The sequence below is a fragment of the Pteropus vampyrus genome, unplaced genomic scaffold (assembly GCF_000151845.1).
Source record: "Pteropus vampyrus isolate Shadow unplaced genomic scaffold, Pvam_2.0 Scaffold81, whole genome shotgun sequence".
In the NCBI taxonomy this organism is placed as follows: domain Eukaryota; kingdom Metazoa; phylum Chordata; class Mammalia; order Chiroptera; family Pteropodidae; genus Pteropus; species Pteropus vampyrus.
The window spans coordinates 7,357,065-7,382,511 of NW_011888862.1; the positions used below are offsets into that span (position 1 = coordinate 7,357,065).

The 25,447-nt window shown below is 39.3% G+C and overlaps 1 protein-coding gene, 1 long non-coding RNA gene and 1 pseudogene across 3 annotated transcripts in view; 1 reads left to right on the forward strand and 2 right to left on the reverse strand.

Annotated features, from left to right (window-relative positions):
* Positions 1-8,945, reverse strand: part of ADGRG2 (adhesion G protein-coupled receptor G2) — a 97,791-nt gene extending 88,846 nt beyond the window's left edge. The window contains exon 1 of the mRNA XM_011363009.2: positions 8,898-8,945. The gene's annotated coding sequence lies outside the window, so the exon portion shown is untranslated. The remainder of the gene's footprint in view (positions 1-8,897) is intronic.
* The window catches only part of LOC111741665, a 180,101-nt gene that overhangs the window by 93,444 nt on the left and 61,210 nt on the right, over positions 1-25,447 (forward strand). The window lies entirely within an intron of this gene.
* Positions 20,622-20,740, reverse strand: LOC111741728 (annotated as a pseudogene).

Here is a 25,447-nt window from a genome sequence, read left to right on the forward strand (position 1 = left end):
TTAAAACATTATTTTAGGGGGTGCAGAATATGACACCCCAAAATACACCTATTTGGCATAAGGATTATCTTGAGGTAGATTCTTTTTAAGAAACAGTAGACACAGGAGCTCTTAAAACCACAGGTTGCCCTTTTGTAAGAGCTATTTCCATTTATAATGGAAATCTCCATTTGTAAGGGTGTCTCCCTCTCCAGTACCAGGAAGAGAAGGATGACCAAGTCCCTAGAAACTCTTATCAGTGGAGAAGGCAAGGATTTAAACCCACATAACGATCATGCCCTCCTTTACCGTGCTTTCCCTGGTCACCTCCCATAACTGCCCCCTCCCCCCATCTTCTTTCGTCTTTAGCTAGAGGTGGTATTTAAGGTAGTGGCTTGGGCCATTTGGTAGTTACTCAGTTTTCCTGGGTCTCTTCCATTTTTACAGGAGATATACATGTTATTAAATTTGTTTGTTGTTCTGTTAATCCATCTTTTATTACAAGGAGGTCTCAGCCAAGAACCTAGTAGGATAGAGGGAAAATTATTTTTCCTCCCCCACAATGCCAATGTCATAAAAGACAAAGAAAAGGTGTGGAAATGTGCAAGACTAAAAGAGTCTAAGAGATAGGACAACCAAATGCTGTAACAACCCTAGACTAGATCCTGCACTAAAAGAAAAAAAAATGTTGTAAAGGGTGTTAACAGGTCTATTGTCAGGATTGGGATACAAATGGCAGATTAGATAACAGTGTTGTATCAGTGTTAAATTTACTCAAGTTGATAACAGTACTGTGGTTATGTAAGAGAATGTTCTTATTCTTATGAAATCCATACAGAAGTGCTTAGGAGTGAAGACCATGATGCATGTAACTTACCCTCAAATGGTTCAGAAAAAATGTGTGTGACTGTGAGTGCAAATAATAAAGCAAATGAGGTAAAATGCTAACTAAGAATAGATAAATCTGGATAAAAGGTATATGGGTATCTTATGAACTGTTTTTATTTTTGTAACTTATTTGTAAAGTTTAAAATTATTATAAAAAGTTTTTAAAAAGAAAAAAAGAATATGTGCTTGAGAAGGCAGAGGATGAAGGGTCCGGAGCTCAGAAAAGAAGCCAGTCTTTGACATTTTAGGGAGGTTTCATTCAGTTTCACAGTATCAGTGGTGGGCATCATGAGTATTTGTACAAATGTGGGCATGTTAGGAGTTTGGGTGGTAAGACTATGAGGAAGTTTGTATCTAATGAGCCAGAGTTAGCATTTATTATAGGAGGAGAGAAGAAATAAAGGAAGGTATAAAATAGCTGTTTCGGAGAATAGAAAAGCAAACCCACTATGCAAGCATGGTAGGATTGCTGGGCAATGCTGAAGGTCCACTTGAGGTTTAGTAAGGTCAGGGACAGGACCTAGATATCAGTATTTATTCTGAAAACTCCCCAAGTGATTCGAATGGGCTTTCAGAACTACAGTGCTAAACTAAGACAGGGTTTCTCAATCTCAGCATTATGGACATTTGAGTCAGATAATCATTTGTTGGGGAGTAAGGGGGAAGAGCAGAGGTCCTCTGCATTATAGGATGTTTAGCAACAACCCTGGCCTCTACCCACTAGATGCCAGTAGCACCCCACCTTCGCCAGCTGACAAACAAAAATGTTTCCAAACATTACCAAATGTCCCCAGCGGGGCAAAATCAGCCCTGATTGAGAACCACTATGCTAAAGGAACAAAGGCCATAAACATTACATATTTATAAAGGTCAAGAATTGTGTAGACTCCTTATTGCTATGAGCATTGTGGTTAAGAACACAGGCTCTGAAATGAAATGGTCTGTGTTCAAACCCTGGATCCACTACTTACCTTTTGTATGACTTTGAACAAGCCACTTAACCTCTCTGTGCCTCAGCTTCCTCATCTGTAAAATGATAATAATAGTACATGCCTCAAGAAGTTGGGAGGATTAAATGAGTTAATATATATAAAGTAGTAAGAGCAGTGCCTGCTCAATAAATATTAGCTATCATTGTCACAAAGTCAGAAATGTAGTAGATACCAGATGTTTGTTGATTAATGAACTGCCTACATTAAAATAATACTCCATGCTGAACTTAAAATAATTTCAACACTAAAATTGAACAGAAAGGCAGAGTGCATTGAATTTCTCTTAAGTTTTGTACCTGATTTATTATCAACAAGACAAGAAATAACAATTGTTGGAGAAGATGTGGAGAAAAAGGAAACCTCATACACTTCTGGCGGGAATGTAAACTGGTGCAGCCACTATGGGAAAGAGTCTGGAGGTTCCTCAAAAAATTAAGAATAGAGTTGCCGTATGACTTCTTATGACCTCTTCTGAGTATCTACCCCGAAATTTTGAAAACATTTATTCATAAACATATATACACTCCTATGTTTATTGGAGCATTATTCATGGTAGCCAAGACATAGAAACTACCCAAGTGGCCTTTGATAGATGATTGAATAAAGAAGCTGTGGTACATATATACAGTGGAATATTACTCAGCCATAGAAAAGATGAAATACTGCCATTTGTGACAACATGGATAGAGGTTGAGAGTATCATTCTAAGCAAAATAAAAGTCAGATGGAAAAGGAGAAGAATCATATGATTTTACTCATATGTAGAATATAAAACAGAAAGCACCAGATGAATGAACAACAACAAAAAACTCATTGACATAGACAGCAGTATGGTGGTTACCAGAGGGGAAGGGGTTTAGGTGTAGGTCAAAGATGGTGGTGGAAGGAGACTAAACTTTGGGTGATGAGCACGCAATGCAATATACAGGTGATGTATTATAATATTATACACTTGAAAATTATATAATCTTAACCAATGTCATCTCAATAAATTTAATTTAAAGTGAAAATAAGAGATCAGTGCTTGATTTCTTTTAGCTTCTAGGCACACTTATTCATCTATTCAACAACTATTATAAATCAACTGCTATGTCCCACTGCTCTAGGCCCTGAGAATACAACAGTGAGCAAGATACACAAAGTCCTTGCCCTCTTGGAACTTATATTCTAGCAGGGAAAAAAGACATTGAATCAAGAAACAAAAAATTAAATAATATAACAGCAGATAATAGTGGTACAAAGAAAACAAAAGTGGGATGAGGAGATGGACATTTATAGTGGTAGGTGGGGAATGCTGTTTCAGAATGAGGGTTAGAGAAGGCCCAAATGAAACAAGGGAACAAGTTACATGAATATCTGGTGAAATGGTGTAAAGGCTGGGAGGCGGGCAAATGCTTGGCTTGGGTGAGGAATAGCAAGGAGGCTGGTGTATTTGGAGAAGTGTGAGAAGAATTGGGTAAAGGGTATATAGGGCCTCAGAGGTTACAATGAAGATCTGGGAATTTATTCTAAGTGTGATAGAGGTTATTAGAGGGTTTTGAGCAGTGGGTTTACAAGACTGCATTTACTGGCTATTCTGTGGGGTCAAGGGTGGGTGCTGGGAGACTGGTTTAGAGGTTACACAGTAACTCGAGAGAAATGTGGGTAGCCACGATTATCTGAGGGTATAAATGAACTCACTTTGTATCATAGCAGGATTTGATATAAAATGAATTTATCCTGGACACAGTTCAGCAGTTTGAGGGGCTTAGAAATGAAATGAACAGTTTTATAAACCAGTGTTTTATGAAACAGTGGTCAAATCAATTTAAAGGGTCATGATCATCATTTTAAAATGAAATGGAACAGATGGAAGAGAATTACAAATATCAGAATACATTGCACAAAAGAAAAATGCGTAATATTTCATAAGATTCTGTTTTAATTATATATAGCTATATATTGGGTTGAAATATAAAATGTACTTCTCACTATGAATAGTAGGCAGGAAAGTCTGAAAAACACTACAAAAAGCTATCTTATTTATACATAAGTAGGTTATAAACTGTCCCTTTATTCTCTCCCTTCCTTACTATACCTGACATCCTCCCCCTCCCCCCCGCCCAGATAAGAACATTATTAAAAAGCTCCAAAGGTAGTTTCTTCATAATCTAAATGAAACTAATTGACTTATGCTACACTATCTTCTCCTCCAGGGAGATCAAAATATGACCCTCCAAAGCTGGGAAGGCTGACTCATCTCTAAACTGTTAGACTTTTCAATGAAAAAAAAATTCCAAGCAGAACAAGAAATTTTAAAATGAAACTTTAGACCTTGAGAAGCTAAATATGGAAAGAAACCTTCTGAAAGTAATAAGGAAAACTACCAGAATTCTACAGCAAGCATAATTAGTACCTAGTGGTACACTATTAGAAGCATTCCCACCCAAATCACTGCCCTAGAGGGAAGCCTAACCACTATTTTTCTCTCAAAAAATGAGAAAAATATTGGGGAAGGGGGTCCCTAAGTTATTGCCATCTGCAGACAGTTTGATTATCTACCTTGAAAATCCAAGAAAATCGACTGAAAAACTATGAGAGCTAACAAGAGTTCAGTAACATGGCTTGAATATGATAGACCTACCAAAAAGTTAAATAGCCTTTCTATACAATTGTATAGTAATTGTAAAATGAAAAGAGAAGATACAATTTCTAAAAGCAATAAAAATTACACACACAAAACAATCTAGGAATTCACATCACAAGAACGTGTAAGACCTACAATGTGTTGTTGGCATAAACATGGACATACAGATCAATGGAACAGAATAGAGTTCAAAAATAAACCCACACATATACAGTCAATTAATATTTAACAAAGGGGAGAAGGGAATACAATGGGGGAAAGTACAGTCTTTTCAACAAATAGTGTTGGAACAATTGGCTATCTATATGGGAAAAAAGTGAACCTCGATCCATATAGAAAACAACTTGAAGTCATAAACCTACATATAAGTGATAAAACTATAAAATGTCTAGAAGAAGGCACAGGAGAAAATCTAGGTAAACATGAGGTAGACAAAGATTTATCAGACAGGTTACTAGAAGTGCTATCCATAGGAGAAAAATAACCTGATAAATTAGACTTCATCAAAATTTAAAACTGCTTTTCAAAAAAAAAAAAAAAAAAAGTCAACGCTAATTCCACTTTTATGATGTATAAGTCAAATGAAATAGTAAAATTTGTAGAAACAGGGCAGAATGGTCGTTGCTAGAGTCTGGGGGCAGGGGAAAATGGGGAGTAGCTGTTCAACAGGTATAGAGTTTCAGGTATGCAAGATGAATAAGTTTAGAGATCTGCTGTATACATCGTCCTATAGTTAATATTGTATTGTACACTTAAAAATCTGTTAAGAGGGTAAATTTCACATTTTGTTCTTACCACATTAAAAAAAAAATAAAGACAATGACATGTCTAATCACTAAGCTATACACCTAAAACTAATTTAAAATAATACTAAATGTCAACTATAATTGATAACAAATTTAAAAATAATAATAATAATAAATAAAATGAAAAGGCAAGCCACAAAAAAAAAATTTGCAATGCTCATATCTGACAGAGAACTTGTAACCAGATGTATGATATATGAGGAACTCTTATGATTCAATAAGACAAACAATACACCAAAAAGCCCAGACATTTCATAAAAGATTTACAAATGACCAAAAAGTACATGAAAAGATGCTCAGCTTCAGTAGTCATCAGGAAAGCGCAGACTAAAACCATAAAGAGATGCTACCACAAACCCACTGGAATGGCTAAAATAAAATAAATTGACAATACCAAGTGTTGATGAGGATGCCAAGTAACTGGACCTCTCATATATTTCTGGTGGAAGTACACAGTGGTGCAGCCACTTGGGAAAAGTTTGGCAGTTTTTATAAAGTTAAATTTACTACACAATATAGCAGTCCTACTTCTAGGTATTTACCCAAGTGAAATGAAAATTATGTTCACACAAAAAGCTGTATGTGAATATTTATATTTATATTGGCCCTATTCACAAAAAGTTGGTGAATAGATAAATTGTGGAATATTACTCAGCAATAAAAGGAACAAATTATTGATTCACCCAACAGGGATGACTCTCAAATGCATTTTGCTGGGTGAAAGGAGCCAGACTCAGAAGGCTATATCACGTATGAAACCATTCACAGGATATTCTGGAAAGGACAATTTTACACAGACAGAAAACAAATCGATGGTTGCCAGGGGCTGAGAGTGCTAGGAGGGGTTGACTACGAAGGGTCAATAAGGAATTTTTTGAAGTGATGGAATTGTTCTATATCTTCTAAAAAGGGTAAATATTATAAATAAATTGTACCTCAATTTTAATAACATAGAATCAACTCAAGAATTAAGTAGATTTATAAAAGGAACAGTGTTCATAGAATCTTATTTGATTGAGGGGATTTATTTTGTGATAATTTTCCCCAAATGTTTACCCATTTCTTAACTTCCAGTACTTCCCCAGCTCATGCCATGCCCCCCAAATAAGTTCCACATAAATTAAAAACCCCCTTATTTTAAAAAACCATAAACATTTTTAAAGAAATTATTTTTCTCTATCTTGAGGTAGTGAAGGCCTTTTTCAATGAGGCATAAAAACCAGCTCCCAGGTTGTTACTAAAGGCAGAATCTCTCCTTTCTACCTTTGGAATTATTAACATCACAGAAACACATTCCTACCCACCCACCCCCTTTTTTAAATTTAATGGTACTCTTCCCAGTTTGTAGCATGTCTTTGAAAGTGACTTGGTACTCTCGAGCAGCAAAATGGAAAAATGTGTTTGTCACTTTCATGTGAGAAGTGAAAGCACCAGGAACTTACATGATGTCCCCCTGAGTCCCAAACCAGACTCAGCCACACCACAGCCACACCACAGCTCCCAGAATGACCACATCGGCCATGGAAAAGCAGCTTCTTTACTGGCTCTCCCTAACACCTGAGCAAACTCACTTTGCCATTTCTGGAAGGCTGTTCATGGTACCAAAAACATAGCGGTTCTCCTTTCCCTGCCAAACCTGCCAATGGAATTCTGTTTCTCAGGCTTTTTTTTTTCCTCCCTCTGCTGAACAAAATCATATCCATAATTAAAGTTCAATTTTTTCTTTTCTGTATTTCCAACAATTTTTTTTTCTAGAAAAGCACACGCACCTAGAATCGGTGGGTTTGGGACAAGAATTATTCATGGAGAAAACACCGATGCTGGCCCTGCATTTCTTCAGTGTTTTTCAATAGCAAATTCTGCTCCATTCCCCTTTTAATGAAAGTCACCTTGCAGGGATGTGGGAATGATAAAAGCAGAGGGAATCTGATCAGGGCTGGCATCCCGCTGAGGCCCTGTAAAACAACACCCTTGGAACGGCAACAAAATTTGGCCACTTTTTGTTTTTCGGCTTTGCATTTGAGCAGCCAAACGAAGCAATGTCCATCTCATTTTAGATCTTAACTAAGCAAAACTTTGAGACACTAAAAGGATTTCCCAAATCCTCTGGAAATAACGCACACTTTTATCCCTTAGTTTACAAAATATTACAACATCAAATTTAATTGTATAGTTTATTAATAATTAAGCTCTTAATAAATTGTTATTAATATGAACAAAGCAATAAATATTGACATACCATGTATAACAGGTTATACTCATAAGCTTACCTCTTAAAATAGTCGGAGAAGTTGAGAAAGATGGGAGGAATTGCAACATCTAGCTAGTCTCTGCTTAATAAACCTTCACTCTCCATCACCCGCCAGCTCTAAACCCTGTTAGAACAAATGGATCCTTTTTCTGCCTGTGGTGACTATTAGGGTCAGCTATATAATCTGAGGGGCCCAATGCAAAATGAAAATGTGAGCCCCTTGTTCAAAAATTAAGAATTTCAATAGCGACAGCAAAGATTAAATCAAATACAAGTCGCATGCCCGTGAAGCTAGCTCTACTATCAAATAATTATTTGGGTAGTAACTGGTAAGAAAAGTAAAGCATTTCGCTACTAAATGAGTAGCAATCGTTTTGACGCGTTTGGGGTTGAGGTGGGGTTGTAAGGTCTTAGGACCTCCTCTCCCAATCTCCCACTCTTCCTAAGGTTTTCAGACTGTCGGACTAAAACTACTTCTGTAGGGCCTGCTATATAAAGTGTGGTCCATGGAGCAGAAGCACAGCGGCATCTGAGAGCTCGTTAGAAACGCAGACTGTTGGGCCCCACCCCAAACCTACTGAATCAGAATCTGCATTTTAACAAGATCCCCAAGGGATTCGGATGGACAGTACGTGCAAAGAAGTGTCACTGTCGAAGCAGCCACGGAAAACCTCTGCGTCTGCCTCATCTGGCTCTCTAGAGGCCCATCAGCTCTCCTTCTCCTCACCTTATTTGTAGTTCCGGAGCCTCGAGACCGCAAGTCCCCGTCGAAATGCGCTCACCCGATACCTCCAGCCTCCTCCTTCCCCCTTGCTAACCCCTAGGCTTCTGGCTGCCGCTCCATCCCGCCGCGCCCAGGGCCACCTGTTCTAGGTCCCGCCAGGCGATGCTGCGCCAAGCCTCCTCCGGCCTGGGGCACGTTCGCGCTCCGTAGGCTCCGCCGCACCCACTCCCCGGCGCGAAAAACTGAGTCCCCGCTTTAGCGACTCGAACCGATCGCGCGAACAAGACTCGCGGCTCCGTTTCCTGGAGGGTTGGAGAGGGTTTGAGTCCGTTTGAAGTTTTTTGATACCCTCACCTCGGAGAATCCGTCGCAGGAGCCCCCTTTCCCACGGCGCGCACTCTCCCACTGTCGGGGTTTCGGCCCCCGAAGCTCAGCCCTTTGCCTCTGCCTTTCAGGGCCGCTCTGGGCGCCGGCTCAGAGCCGCAGCCGGGAGGAGGGAGCGTTCGCCCCGCTGTCTCGTCGCCCTCCAGGTCCAGGCGCTGCGCCCGAGCCGCCCGCGCCCGTCCCCAGCTCCCTGGGCTGGGTCTCAGGAACCCAAGAGGATAGACCCATCCCCGCGCCGCCCGCTTACCTGCCGGTCCCCACCGACGGGCTGGTTGCTGGCGCCCTCCCGCCCTCCTTTTCCCCTTTCCCTCCCGCCGCGTCCCTCCTCCCACGCGGGCTGGGCACCGCCCCCGCCGCTCCCGGATCGCTTGCCTGCCCGCCCGGTCTCCAACCGCCCAGCGGCGTGGCGCGTCGGGCACTCGGCAGCGGCGAGGCTGGGCGCGGAGACTGGACGCAGAGGTGGAGAGCAGGAGGGGTGCGGAGGGTGGAGAGTGTGATCTAGCGGCGCCGCGGGCCAGAGCCCTGAAGGGAGCTCTGGGCTGAGGACGGAAAGAAAAGTAGGGGCCACAGGACCGGCGGCCCATCCCACCCCTGCCGAGGTCCCTGCGGCGCTTCTGGACTCACTGAACCGCGAGACCCTTGGATGTCCGATGTCCGATCCCGTGCGCTTCCTCCCGGACCCCAACCTCCAGAACCAGCCGCTCACCTTTAGGGGTCGCCCTGGTATCCTAATGGCGGTCCCACCACTTTCCGCACCTTGCACTGTGATGGGTTGGAACATCGAGGTCTCTCCTCTGCCTCAATATTCTTAATGCAGAGATCAGATGTCAGACCACTTGGAAGAGGATTTGGGAAGATCGGTTAAAGGAAAACGTCCTGGGAAAGGATTCAGCTCTATGATTATCTGGTGAAGGACATGTTACACCACATACCTAGAAACTGAGATCCCCAGCACTCTGACTGCTGGGTGAAGTCAGTTGTTCCTTCCTGGTCCTCTCTACCTTTTCTGCCAGTATCCCCTCCCTCTGCACATTTCACAGAATAAAAACTAGATCTGGATAGGACTTACAAATCACCTAACCAGCTTGTCAAAGTACCCCATGTTACAGATACGAAAACGGAGGCCTAGAGAGGTCTTGGTTGTGTTCTACAGAAGGAATTAGTTGAAGAAACCAGCAAAAACATGACAGCTGTGAATTCATTCTCTAGCTCCTTTTCCCATCCCCTGCTTTATAGTCAAATAATTCCAATATTTGCAAAATGCTCTATCACTTTAAAAGCACGATTCTCTTTCATTAAAACATGCAGGAGAATATTCTATTTTTCTTTACCACCAGAACAAAATTCTAGATTCTGAACTGCATTCACCGCTCTGGAGTGGATGTTTATCGAAGTGCAGATCTGCAGAGCACGCCCTGGCTGACTCTGCCATATTAGACACAAGGGTGAGATATATACTCTGTTTTGCAGGAGGAGTTAAATTTGTTTTGCAAACACCAACTTATTAACACTCACAACACTCTAGCTGGACAAATAAATGGAAAGTGTTTTTAGGGAGACTTTTGGTTGGATTAAGGAGAGTAGAGATCAGGAAGCTCATTTAGGTTATATAACAAGTTTGAGGCAGAATTATGATGAAGGGGAAAACTGTGTTTTAATAGACAGATTGATTCAACGTTAACACAAATGGTTGAATTTAACCCTTTGAATTAACACTTGCATATGTTTGAGTTATCACAAAATAGACTTCTTATTGTGTACAGCCACCAGAACTCTCATATACTGCTAGTGGAAACGTAAATTGCTTCAAACATTTTGGAAAACTATTTGGCAGAATCTATTAAAATCGAACATACAACTGCCCTATGTTCAGCAATTCCCCTCTAGGCCTACACTCAACAGAAATGAGTGTATATGTTTACCCAAGGATATGAATGAGAATGTTTATAGCAATGTATTTGTAATAGTTCCATATTGGAAACTACCCAAATGTCTATCAACAGTAGAAAGGATTGAAAACATTGTGGTGGCATGTTTGCAAAATAGAATACCAGACAGTAATGAGAATGCATGAAGCACAGCTGTGCTGAGTATACATGGACCTCATAAACAATTTGAGCAAAGGAAGTCAGATATGAAAACATACACACTAGGTGATTCCATTTATAAAGCATAAAATAGGCAAAACCAATCTATGAAGTTAGAAGTCATGATGATGGTCACTGGAGGTTGGTGACTGGAGGGAGTTTCAAGGAAGATAAGGCTTTAATAGGGCCCGGGTAATGTCCTGTTTCTTGACTTGGATGCTACTTACATGGATCTATAAGTTTGTGAAAATTCATCCATCTGCTCATCTATGATATGTGTACTTTTCTCCATCTATGTTTTACTTCAATGAAAAGCTAAAATATGTATAGCTCATATTAAATTTGTAAAGTAAGAGTGACACCAAAATAAGTATGCTTTTCCTTTGTTTTTAAAAAAAATATCGCTTTAAGGAAATACGTCTAAAAAGCAAAAAGGAGACACTCCTTAGCCTAAAATTCAAAATTCATATTTGATGCACTTCCAGCTAAAATTTTATTTTCCTTGACACACATTCTCAGTTCAACATAATTCTGCCACTGGGACCAACAGAGGTGAAAAGAGGTTGGGACCAAGGAGGGGTTCCCAGCTCTCCAGCCAGGGACTCTCTGCCTTTTCCATGTGAGGGAGCCCTGTTCACATGCCTCCTACACAGACACTATCTGGTGACATGAAGGAAAGCCGTGGGTGCTTAGGATTTGCATTCAAATATTAGCCACAGCCTGTGGGCAGATGTCCCAGCAACTGGAGAGGGGGCGACTTTGGCTCTTGTCCTACAGGGTCTTTGAGCCAGGGATGGAATTTGATCACCAGGCATCAACTGGTCAGGATACATGGCAGAGACTGAGTAGGGAGGGCAGAAGTCCTTGTCTCCTTGCCCTCTCCCACTGGTGGATGCCATAGTGTGTGCTTTCAGCAAGGAGAGGTAGCAGAGGGCAGTTTCAGTGCTCAGGGCCCAGCTCTCTTCTTAGAACTTCAAATGCAACTTACCTGTGGCCAAATAGTCTAAAAATATACCACACGATGGTTTCAAACAGAGTCATTATTTTCCAAGGGAAATGAGCACAAAACATGAGAATTGGGTGTAAGTCAAGACAATGGGATGAGGAACTATAATGATGATGACGACGATGATGATGATATAGTGATAATGATAATTGTTAACATTATACTTACTATGTGCTGGGCATGTTACCTCTTTCATACTTTATACTTTGTTACTAAATCCTCATGGCAACCCACTGAAAATTGTCCAGCTGAGGAAACCGAGGCACAGAGCAGTTAAATAGCCTCTCCTAAGGTCCACAACTAGCAACTAGTAGCATCAGGACTGGAATTAGTTGAAGTGTGACTCTCAAGCTCCTGCTGTCTTAATGCTTGGATATGAAATATGAAATGTTGGGATGGCAAAAGCACCAGATAATCAGAAAATGAGGGGTTTGGTGTCTACCAGGTTTTCCACTAACTAATCAGTGTAGTCACTTAGACTACACTGTCTGGCTTTCAGTTTCCCTACCTGTAAAATACGTGGGGGGTGACAAGATTGACCTAAACTCCAGTGCTAGTGCTAGGATTGGTTTGGAGTGTTTTAGGCCACCCATAATCTCCATCAACACTCTAACACCATATACAAGGCATCTAACAAAAACAGTGTACGGTACTATACAAACAAAACAAGAAAAATCCCGTAGCCAACATGGTCTTCACTTCCCACACAATTGTAATCAGATCATGCCTGAATTTCTCCTTTATAGAAATTCTAGAGCTGCCACTACTCAGAAGTCCTTTCTGGCTTAAGTCATTTGTTTATTCAACAAACATTTATTTTATGCCTATGGTATCAGTGAGGATAGCCTAGGTTTTGCTCAGTAACAAACAACTCTCAAAATCTCTGTGATAAACACAACACAGGTTTATGTATTACACTACGTGTTCATCATAGTTTTTTTTGGAAGGAGGGGCTCTACTTACTGCAGTCCCTCAGAGCCCCAGGCTGAATGAGTAGCCACCTTCTCAAACGTTGCTAGTTGTTGAGCTAGAAGGAAGAGAGAGCTCTGGACCTCAAGTATTTAAATGCTCCAGCCCAGAAGTGATGTGCAACACTTCTGTTCCCAACTCATCAGCTGGAACTGTTCCCATAGTTGTACCCAGGCACAGAAATTGCAGCCCTATAGGACCCAGGAAGTGGAGAGGTAGAAATAGCCATGAATGGCATTGATGACTGCCATACCCACTTTGTGCCAGACCCTGGGAAGATGAAGATGGGAAAAAGGTGGTCTTAGCACTCCAGCCACTCATAGTCAAACCAAGAAGTCTCTGGCGACACGATTCCATCCTATTCCCTGTGGTGTAGGCTTTCTGTGGTGGATCTAGGTGAAAGACCAATCACTGCTGATATGAGTGAAGTCACCGCGTGATACAGCAAATTTTTTCTCTAGAACATTGTGCTAGTTGTAATGGTGGTGAACCTATTGCACAATGGAGGAGATAAATAAATCACACACTCCCATGGGAGGCAAAAAAGGCTCTCCTTGTAAAAATACTGAATGAAGACAGTTGGACATGTTGTCATTCTGTTCGATGAAAGTTACAAATGAGTTTAATGAAAAATGAAACCAGACTTTGGCCTCGACCAAGATGAGGATAGTGGGACCAGCCCTTTTTGAGAATGTGTTCCAACTTGGGAAGAGCTGAGCATGGCCCTGTGCCAACACAAATAACCAAGAATCTAGAGGAAACTAAATGTATCCAAGTAGATCTACATGCTGGCATTAGCTTGTGCAACTCACTACCACCCTGCCTATATGAAGCACTCGCAGGGTAGAGACTGGGTAAAGGAAGACAAGCCCATTATGTTCTTCAGTAGTCACAGAGAAGGGACAACTTTCTGGGTCAGACCACATCCAGCTCAGTCCTAATTGAAAGTCTCTGAACAGTGATGTCCCTTTTTGTTTCTTGGAGGTACCCATGAAGTCTTGGTCATGCAATTTTAAACCTAATCCCTTGATTTACCTGTCTCTTAAACCACAGGACATATTTCAGGGGAAAATTCTAGACAGACACACCACTATAGCACTCTAGTTTGTCTTATGTGCATTCTCCTTTGGGGAAGATACTTTGAGACTATGTAAATATCCTGTTTCTCCTCAGACTTTCTCTCCTTAATTTTAGCATCCATTAGTGGATCATGCCCACAACGATTACTGTGGTATTCTAATGGGGACTTTTTATACCCCTCATTCTTTTTACATTACAGTAATTCATTGGAATTCTCCTATGGGGAAAAGCTGTACCTTCTCTCCCATTTCTTTACTTATTCAATTATTTATTTATATCACTATGGACTCATGGGGAATTATTTTAGTCTTAGGTTATAATCCATTGTTATAACTATTTATTTTGTTGTCAGATTGTCTTGGCTTTAGTCATTGGGAGTTCTTTCAGGTTAGCTCCTGTGTCCCATCCTTTTTTGAGTATTTCCTTACTTTTCAGAACCAGAATGTATTCAGGGCTTATCTTGCATTTTTTTTTTATTTCACCTCAAAAGATACCTTAAGTCCTTCTCCCTTTTAAAAAAAATATTTGTGTATTTTTAGCCATTTTACCAATTGGAGACCCACTGCATGAAGTAATGCTCCATTTTATTTGTCCCAAGTTGCCGTTTTCAAGTTGTAATAGTTATTCTACCTGGATCTAGTGTTTGAGAACTTAGTGGAAAAAGTGCCTGTTAACTAAATACATCTGTCATCATCCTAGAATATTTTTGGTATGCCCATTGGCCCCATACTTCCTTGGTCTCAAAGCACAAGAACCACAAATCCAACTGGCTTAAATCATAAGGAAATGAAATATGTTATTTCAGAGAACTGGAAGACCAGAGGCATGGTGCAAGGATTCTGGCTCTTTTTCTCTGTGATCCTTTCAGCTCTGCCCTCAACCTGGTTTCCTTTATGGGCGTATGTTTGCAGTCAGCAGTAAAGAAGGCAACAAGCTACTTCAGTTGTGTCCATCAAGAAGGGTAAGGGAAGGAACAGGGCCATAGAAGGGAAAGGAGAAGAAAAAATCTTTCTTTAACTGTGTAGTAAATAGCCTTCTCTTCAGTCTGATCAGGCCAAGTTAGATTGGCGTGACCACCTCTGAAACAATTCAGCTGCCAGGAAAATGCCAAGCACTGATTAGCTTAAGCCTGGATTCAGGAACCAGTCATTATAAAGGGGAATGTGATTAATATGATTGGGGAGGACAAGTGCTTCTCAAATATAAGCCTGCATCAGAATCACCAGGAGGGCTTATCAAAATACAAATTGCAGGCCCCTAGCCCAAGAGTTTCTGATTCAGTAGTCTCCAGTGAGGCCTGAAAATTTACCTTTCTGTTGTACATTTCTAACAGGTTTCCAAATGATGCTGTTGTTGTTAGCCTGGGAATTACACTTAGAGAAACACTGGGATAGACTTATCAGACTAACTCTGAAGCTAGGGATGGGATCAGTGTAACCTGAGTCACATGGGCTGCATGAAGGAGGGGTGAATGACAAGCCAGTGCCCCTTGATCTTTGATCTTTAATGTTCATGAATCACTTGTGGATCTTGTTAAAATGCAGATTCTGTTTCAGTAGGTCTGGGGTGAGACCTGAGATTCTGCATTTCTAACAAGCAATGCTGATGCTGCTGATCTGTGGACCTCACACTGAAAGAGGAGGCACTATGCCCCCTTTTCCCTGATTCAGGCCTTCACTCCCCCACAGCTACATGCTGCAATATATTCCTAACAGAGTCCCCTATATCTCAATTGTGAATGGTCCAGTTGGCCTCTTAGATCAGTCCACAGCACTTCCTATCAACTACAGAATTTACCCCAGATGCCTTGGCTTGGCATTCAATGCCTTTTGAGATCCATCCTCAACCTAATCCTCTGTGTAAATCCTCAGTTCCAGGTGGAATCCCTACACATTCTGCCTAGAATTGGCCTTGCTCATTCTCATAACTTTATCTTTGCATTTGCTCTACTCCTCACCTACACTGTCCTTCCCCATCCTCTGCCTCTTGGAATCCTACACTTCTGTCAAAGGCAAGTTCAAAATTGATTTATTCTTCAACATTTCAGCTTCTATCTCCTCTATATATTCTACAATTATTTGTCAGCCTCAAGGTGCTGGGCAGCTTCAAATGTCCTTTTCTCCCCCGAATTCCCCAAATCTTCATTGTCTGCACCACTCATTACACTCTGATGACTTAAGGCCTTGAATGTTGTTCAAGTTTCAGTTTTAATCTTCAACTAGAATATAAGTTCCTTGAGGGCAAGTCTTGCTGCTTCCTTTTTTCCTTACAGTGTTCACCCCTATATCTGGGTATAGTAAATGTATTTGTCAGATAAAGTTAGGCTAGGTGGCAGTGACAACCCTATAGTTCAATGGCATAACTTCACAAAGGTGTATTTCTCCCTCACATGAAATTGGAGGTGTGACAGGCTACCCTCCTCCACCTGAAAAGAAAGCTTTCAGGAACATGCGCCTCCAAGATGGCAGAGGCAGGGAAGAGAAGGGAGAAAGAGGCACCTGGGCTTTTAAATGCCTAAACCCAGAAGCAATACATATTACTTCTGCTCACAGTCAGTTGGCCAGTGCTATCCTTTGGCTCCAACTTAACTGCTGGAAGGCTGGGAAATGTAGGGAAGCACATGAGATATTTGATGAGCACTCATCTATACCATAGTAGATATCAGTGGTTATTTCTTAATCGATAGTTTGAGTCTCTTTGTCAGGATCTTTTCCAGCTTCAAGAGATCTTTCTCAAGAGTTAATGACCAAGACCAGACTGGATTCCAGTGAGGCCTTCCCCGATCACCCTATTTATTTATACTCTGAAATTCCCTCCTTCATTACCCTGGGCTCTCTCTATGCTTTCCTCCTGCTTTATTTTTCCTCCATAGCATTAATTGCCAACCAACTAATGTTACTTACTTGTTTTGTGTATTATCTGTCTCCCTGAAAAGACAGAAAGTAAGTTCCATAAGGAAAGGACTTTTGTTTTTTACTATATATTGTTGCTACAGTATCCCTAGTGCCTAGACCTGTGCCTGGCACATAGCTGGTATTCAATAAGTAATTGATGAATGAATAAATGTGTGAATCATGGATTTATATGAGAGGAGGTGATGCTTTTTCTTTTTTTTAACCAGATACCTTTCTGGATGGCATTGACCTTGCTTAAGTAGATGTATCAAAGGAAAAGTATATATTAACTATTAAAAGCTTGTACTTTCTCAAATTGGTAGCGTCAGCAACTTCCCCTGGTCCTTTGTTCTGTTCCCTACTATACCCATCTGTACACTCAAGACTAAGAGAAGGAGAGAGTAAGGGAAAGCTTCAGAAATATTGGTGCCAGGGTCTTTCTTTTCTTAGGTTTGCCTCTGGATGGACCACATCCCTCGGGTAGGCTGGGAAAATCATCGGAAAGCAGGCCACTAAATAGAGTTTCCAGGGACACTCTGGAACACTGATGCTCTCTCCCTGCACCTGAAAAAAAAAGTTCAAAAAACACAAGTTATTCTCCGTCACCAGGTTAGATGCCCAGTTTCCCTCCAGGGAACTAATGCCCTGGCAAGAACAACAATAAGTTCCCTTTATCCCAACTAGAGAGATGGGACTCAGGAGTAACTGCAGCCCCTTGCTTTTTGTTTCATCCTCTTTATTCTTTCACTCCACAAAGCAAAATGTGATAGTAGAATAATTTCGTAGCTTTTCTAAGAAATTCCTCTTTGCTGGCACATAAAAAGGACTCTCATGGATTTCTGCCATTGGCCATGGAGCTTTAACACATTGTTATTGGCTCAGCTGGGGAGCCAAGATGAGTAAAATATTCTCTCAACTCCTGTGGAAACACATAGCAAGTGTTTCCAACCATACTGTATTATTTGACCCAAAATATTTTCCCCCTTCTATTTGCCAATCCATGTGTTACTTCCCTCAAAACTCCGAGTAGCCCTCTTTTCCTAAACTCCACAGCCTTTGGATTACTAAGAGGGTCCGTGACACCATTAACTAGTTTTGTGATCTTCAGTGAGTTACCTTCCTTTTCTGAGCTTCTAATTTTACATCTCATGGAAAGGGATATATTAGAGCAGAGTTTCTGAAACTTTAGTGTGAATCAAAATCATCAGGGCTTGTTAAAACTGATGGCTGTGCCCTCCCTCCAGATTTACTGATTCAGTAGGTTTGGGATAGGATACCAGGATTTGCATCTTTAAGAAATTCCCAGTGAGGCCAAGGCTGCTGGTTCAGGGACCATACTGTGAGAGCCACTGTATTAGATGAACTTTGAGATTCACGTTGCTTGTTCATTCAGTAAGTCTGTAAGTCTGAGTCAGGGCTCTTTTGGTTGAAAGTGACAGGAACTTGACTCAAACTAGCTTAAGTAAGAAAGGGAATTTATCAGCTTACATATCTGGGAAGGACAGAGATGGAGCAGTTTCTGGATACAGGAATTCAAATTATGTCATTGGATCTCTCTTCCCTCACCCCACACCCCTTAGCAGTTGGTCCCAATCTCCTCTTTCTACACAGGGCTTCTTCCATGCTAAGTGGCATGAGGCATAGCTGTAGACACTTCCAGCTTATATTAGCCTAGATAGCAATCTAGGCTAATATAAGCTGGAGGTGTCTATAGAAATAGAACACATAGCTATCTAGGCTAGATTGCTATCTAGGCTAATATAAGCTGGAGGTGTCTATAGAAATAGAACACATAGCTGTAGACACCTCCAGCTTATATTAGCCTAGATAGCAATCTAGGCTAATATAAGCTGGAGGTGTCTATAGAAATAGAACTCCTGCTTCCTGGTTCAGTGTTTAGTAATCTCAAGGATGGACTCATTGGCCTGGCTAAGCCTAGGTCACATGCCTCCTCTCTAAGTGGGAGACTAGACCATTAGGATGAGCAGTACCCTTCTCAGACTGTCACCTTTATATCTGTATTGTTCATTGCCATATTTTCAGGATCTACTGCCTAGCACATAGCAGATGCTTAACAAATACTTGCTGAATGAATAGGTGAAGCACTTCATGAAGAGTACAAACTTTTTTTAGTGAATCTAGAAACCTTCAAAATTGGTGATCCTATGTACTCTGCAAGTAGTGTGAAATTTATTCAGATTTTCACACAACATTACTATACCTAACCAAAGTACAGTTTGTTGTTCTTTTCCCTTTTTTCTCTCAGTAGAAATCAGAGGAATTATGTTAAGACCCAGTATATCTACCACCTCTTACATCCTTTTGGGTTTCTGAGGCTCATTCTGATCCTACTTTGTCTTTGGAAACACAGTCATATACCCTTTTTCCTCATAAATAATGCAAATTAGGGTGGGGTTTTTTTTGCTATTTGTATAGATTTTTTACTTTTTTCTTTTAAAAAAGATTTTTATTAAAGTATAACTAACATACATATTATAATATATAGTATTCTATTTAAAAGCATAATTTACTCAGATAGCAAAAACATGATTATTTGTTTAATTTTTTTTCATTTTGTTTCAAATGTTGTATTTTCACTTTGAAGATAACTATATGCAAGTGAAATGTGACAAACAAAGAACCCACTGACATTGTGGTTTAAAAATAAAGAATAGATTTCGTGTTTTCTGGTCTTAAGGTACACCCTATTACCAAACAGATTCAGAAATCAACACAACCCTAAACTCTAAGTTCATTGACTATGGCATTTGCCACCTGACACTTCACCAAATTATTCTCATTTACAAGGTTATTTTCTGATTCTTTATTTTTGCTTTCTGGGTTTTTTTGTTAGGTTGGTTTTTTGTTTTTGTTTTTGTTTGCCTAGAAAATTGTTAAATATTTTTAGTGACCATGAATTTTCAGACACAGATCCATTTCTTTCACATTCTCAAGGATCAACCAGCAAGAGAAGTCAGATGCTGAGATGCAAAGACCTTGATATTTTGTGGAAAGAAGAGAAACCCTATACTTTCTTTGCTGGCCTGACCCCTCCTGTTCTGTTCTGTTCTATTCTGGAACACTCAAAGTCCTTATCCCCAGCATGAAGATCTCAGAGTGTTGATATTTAGCAATCTTGATCCAACATGAGAGAGTTGATATTGACTGGTGATATCCATGCCTCCGAGTATGGGAGCCTCCATTAGTAACTATATGAATGAGGAAGGTCACCAGCTAACCCCCCCACCCCTACTCTTTTCCACTCCCTTATGAGGGCAGAACTTCTTTTGGCTAGAAGTTCTTTTGCTTATGACAGTTAAGGACATTCCTTGTCTTTACTGAACAGAATTATAATGCCCGATCCTCTGACTTCTTGCAATTTCGAGTGTGGTCCTGGGACCAGTATTGGCATCAACCCTGGGCACTTGTTAGAAATGAAGAATCTCAGGCCTCACTCCAAACTTACTACATTAGAATTTTTTTTTTTATAATACAACATATATGCATCTTTTTAAAATAAAACAATTTAAACTATAAACATAGCTTTCTTGAAAATTGGTTGTGCTGCTTTTTAAAAATAAAAGTTTTTTTTTAATTGAAAAAAATTTCCCAGCTTTATCAAGATATAATCAACACATAACATTCTGTGAGTTTAATATGTACAATATGTTGATCTGATATATTTATATATTACAAAATTATTACCACCATAGCACGAGCTATCACCTTCTTCCTGTTGCATAGCAGAATTGGTATTTTCACAAGATCCCCTAGTGATTGGTATGTACCTTAATATTTAAGAAACACTGTTTAGATACTTTTATATATTATCTTTCTATTCCATATTTTAAAAATTGATTTAGGAGAGTATCGACCCCTTACGCTGAATATATTTTTCCCTAAAAATCAATTTTATTTTATGTTTATTTTTTTTATGCCTACAGCACCTGGTCTTCCTAGGTTGTCTCCCATCCAAGTACTAACCAGGCCCAACCCTACCTAGCTTCCAGGATCAGATGGGATCAGGCATGTTCAGGATAGCATGGCCGTAGACTCAAAATCAATTTTAAAAACCCTGAAATATTAATGCCTTCCATTTGCCCTCATTTTGAGGGAATAGTTTTCCTCACATTTTCCCCCTTGATTTTCTCATTTTTAGTCATACTTTTTATTCATCATTCCAGAAAGAGATTCTGTGAAATAAGGGACGTAAGACTGTTCCTCAGAGCCCTAGGGGACTATGTGTAAAGCCATTGGTCACACCCCTTATGAAACAACTAACTTCTCATTGTCAATGAGAAGTCTTTTGTGTCCTCAGGATGGCTTTTGCACACAGAAAATATTTTTCAGAGGCTAATTTGGTTCTTGGAAATAACATTTGATTCAAATTAAATTAACAAATTAAAAAACTTAAAAACGTCTTTCTTTAGCTTTTAAGGTCAATTTACAAATCTTATTTTTTTATAAACATAATTGCCTTTTATAAATAATTTACAGGGACTTTAACAATTAATTAATTGAGTTATTTTAAATAATTTTAAACCAGACATATATTTAATGTATTTTATTTTCCATTTAAGTACATCAGTTGTTTTCTGACAAACAACTTCTTCAAGAATGTCACTGATTCTAATAAATCTAATAAATTTAACTTCTAAATAAGCTGTCAAATGTTCTAATACTGTTTGCAAACTTGGTAAACTGTCACAAGCCTAAATCAATTGTTTGTGTACACATTTTAAATTAAAAATATAAGATTAATCTGTTAGATAATCAAAATTATCTTAAACATTGTAAGTAAATATAAACAGAATTTTCACATAGAATACAAAAATATTAACCTTATGGGTTTGATTTATTTATCTATCTCTATACTTAACTGTAAATTTTTTTAGGGTTAAAGCAGTAGTTTTCAACAGAAGATGATTTTGCCTCCCAGGCACATTTGCCAATGTCCAGAGACATTTTTGGTTTTCACAAATGAGGTAGAGAAGTACTACTGGCATCTAGTGGGTAGAGATCAGGGATGTTGCTAAACATCTTACAGTGAACAGGATAGACTACCCCATGACAGTGAGTTAGTTATCCAGCACAAAATATCAATAGTGCTGAGGTGGAGAAACCCTGGGTTAAAGGTACTATTTAAAGTGACAACTATGTCATCACAAGCAGTTCGGGGTTACTCCCCAAGTGAATTTTGGGGTTACCTTCTCAATTAACTAAGATTTGGTCAGAATGTAAGATCTGAAGCTACAGACATTTAGAGTAATCTTTTCTACAACTCAACTGCTTTATGGTGTGCCTCCCCCGCCTCCCACTTTTTTCTCAAAGGGGCTTTCCCAACAGGCAACTCCAAGTTCAGATCCCATAAATGAGATTAGCTTTGCTCTCAGAATCCTCCTAACTTCTAGTCAAGGCTCATCTACTTTTGTTACTTCTTCTACCTTTTTCATCTGATAAGAGTCAAAGAAAATCTGGGACCCTTCAATCCAGATTGCTTCACCATCTGATTGGATTCACTAAATCTATTTACAGCTTCATTCTATTATGAAATCTTATCCTATCTCAGAGGGCTGAAACACTTAAATGCTTCCTATTGGATTCTGCATATTTGTCAGGTTTACTCTGGCTAGTCAAGTTCTAAACTCATTCTATTGCCAATTATGATGATGAACATATATATTTATGTAAATAAATTAGTAAAATATGCTATATTAAAGTATTTAATAATCTATAATATATGATATATATAGTACTTATATATATGAATAATATATATTATTGCATGCCTACCATGTGCCAGGCACTGATGTCTTACATTTAATATTGCTCTAGACATAAGAACTATGGTTTAAACTGCTGATAGGTTCTTGTAAATATCTCTTTCCATGCCCTCAAACTAATCAAGGTTGCCCATCCAGTCATTTAGCAAGTATTTATTGAGTACTTATTATGTTCCAGATACTGTGGGAGGTGTTGGGGATGAGTAGTTGACGAGGATAGACATATTCTCCATTTTCATTGACATTACAGTCTAAGGCTGTTTTTAGGATTAAATGAGATAATATATGATAGCCCTTTATACCTCCCAAATCACTGTGCAAACTCTAAATATTCAGGAACTCAGAAGCTATAGCAGATTCAAGAAGGAAAACTTTGCATCTACAGGGTTTAGAGTCATCTCAGGATTGAATTCTGGAGTTTCTTTCTTCTTTATAACAAAAATTATAAAGTAACTTGGTTATACTGTTATTTAGTGGATGAATAGGGTAGACAGAATCAGTAAGAGATGCTCTACCATCTTCAGTCTGTTGCTTTCAAGATTGCCCTGGGGACCAACATCCAGCCAGCAGATGGGGAAAAGAGAGAGAGGACTGTGAATGGGTAGTTTTTGATGGGCCATCTCTGGATGGTGTACTTCACTTTTGCTTACATTTCATTGGCTAGGTTAAAGCTCAGTCATATGACCATACCTAACTTCAAGAAGACTGGGAAATGCAGTCTACCTAAGTGCCCAGGAGAGCAAGTGGCCACTAAGCACATAAAAATTTACTCATCATCATTAGTCATCAAGGAAATGCAAATCAAAACCCTAGTCAGATACTATTTCACACCCACTAGGATGGCTATAATTAAAAGGAGAGATAATAACAAGTGCTGGTAAGGATATGGAGAAATTGGAACCCTCATACACTGATGGTAGGAATGTAAAATGGTACAGCTGTTTTGGAAAACAGTCTGGCAGTTTCTCAAAAGATTTCATATAGAGTTACCATATGATCCAGTAATTCTACTCTTTGGTATATTCTCAAGAAAAGTGAAGACATGTGTCCACACAAATGCTTGTACATGAATGTTCACAGCAACATTATTCATAATAGCCAAAAAGTAGAAACAGCCCCAATGTCCATCAGCTGATGAACAGATAAACAAAATAAAGCATACCAATACAATAAAATATTTTTTTGGCCACAAAAAGGAATGAGGTACCGATATATGTTACAACGGGATGATCTTTGAGACAATGACGCTAAGTGAAAGAACTGTCATAAAAGGCCACATTTTGTATATTGAATGATTCTATTTATATGAAATGTCCAGCAAATCTATAGAAGCATAAAATAGATTAGCGGTTGCCTAGGGCTGGACGGGAGGTGACAGGGGTAGGTTTGAGGGAAATGGAAAGTGATTGCTAATGGGTATGGGGTTTCTTTTTAGGGTGATGAAATGGTGTAAAATTTATTCTGGTGACAGTTGCACAACTGTGCAAGTATACTAAAAACCACCGAGGGAGCTGGGAGAGACTGATGTAAACAAGGGGATGACAAAATGATGTGACATCAAGGTAGAACAAAATATATCAGAGAAAAGAGAGACCTTACATCCAAAACTACTTAAATGGCAAAATCCTGTGCTGGAGGCTTTTAGGGATAGAAAAGTCAATAAAACAGATCTCTATCTTCAAAGCATTTACAGAAGAGCAATCCTTCCTTCCTTCCTTCTTTCCTCTATCCCTTCCCACTTCCTTCCATAAATTCTTCTTGATTAACCAATAAGTTCCAAGCACTGAATATTTTATTTAGCTTTCTTTCCCTAACCCAGTTTTGCTCACTTCCTTCTACTTTTCTCAGACCCCGGTGCTTTTCTATTATCTCCTAAAATAATTTATTCAGGTCCCTATCCCCATGGATGCTTAAATGACTGATGAAAGATTGAAAATGTTATCCTTCTGTGGTTGAGACCACTCATTAACCTTTCTTCTTTAGGTACAGAATCTTAATTTTATTCTGGATCTCAATGAGACCAGTGACAAGACTACATTACCCAACTAACTTTCAGCTAGTGTTGACCATTGCAATATAAAGAGAAGTAGTTGGATGGGCTGTGCAGGAAGCCTCTTTAGAAGGGGATAGAAACTGGCATAGGCCTTTTGCCTTTCTCTCTCTCTCTTCTTTCCTGCTGGCTGAATACATATATAATAGCTTGAGCTCTAGTAGCCATTTTGGACTCTGAGTGTAACTTGGAGATAGAATGCATGTGCTTAGAATAATAAAGCAAAAAAACTAAAGGGATCTGGGTTCTTGGTGACCATGGAATTTCCTTCCCAACATTGGAATGCCTACTTCAGGATTTATCATACTTAAAGGAAAAATAAACTCTTTTGTGTTTAAACTCTGCTATTTTGGATTTTCTGTTATATACAGCCAAATCTAATACAAACTACTACCTTCCAGTGGTGGTATTTGCATTTGAACTGGCATTAAGAGTTTAACTTTTAAAGAATGAAACACTAACCCAAAGTTTCAAGCAGAAATCAGTAGATAGGATTTTGAAGTCTTAGATCTTCTTTGGGATTTGGAGACCCTTTTGGAATACAGTCCTAATATCTATAAAATTAGGAACTGTGTTTTGTAATTATTTTCTACCTTAGCAACTCTGCAATGTTATTTGAGCTACAAAATAAGATTTAAAATGTTGCTTTCTTATCCAATCATTTAAATGGTTAAATGCAAAAAAGGACACTTTAAAATAAGTATATATGTATTTAATTACCAAGTTGATTAATTTTTGATAAAAATCCCATACCTTTCTAAAAGTGCAATTCAGATTTGTGCGTTGTTATAACCTGTGTTTTCTGTTTGTTTCCTGGGCTTGTACTGAGGAAATTAAAGTCTAGAATTGGACTTTGATAAGTCACGATTATCTTAATATATGCATGCCCACAGCAGAACAGATCCAGGTGGTGAACTGGTGCCTGGAG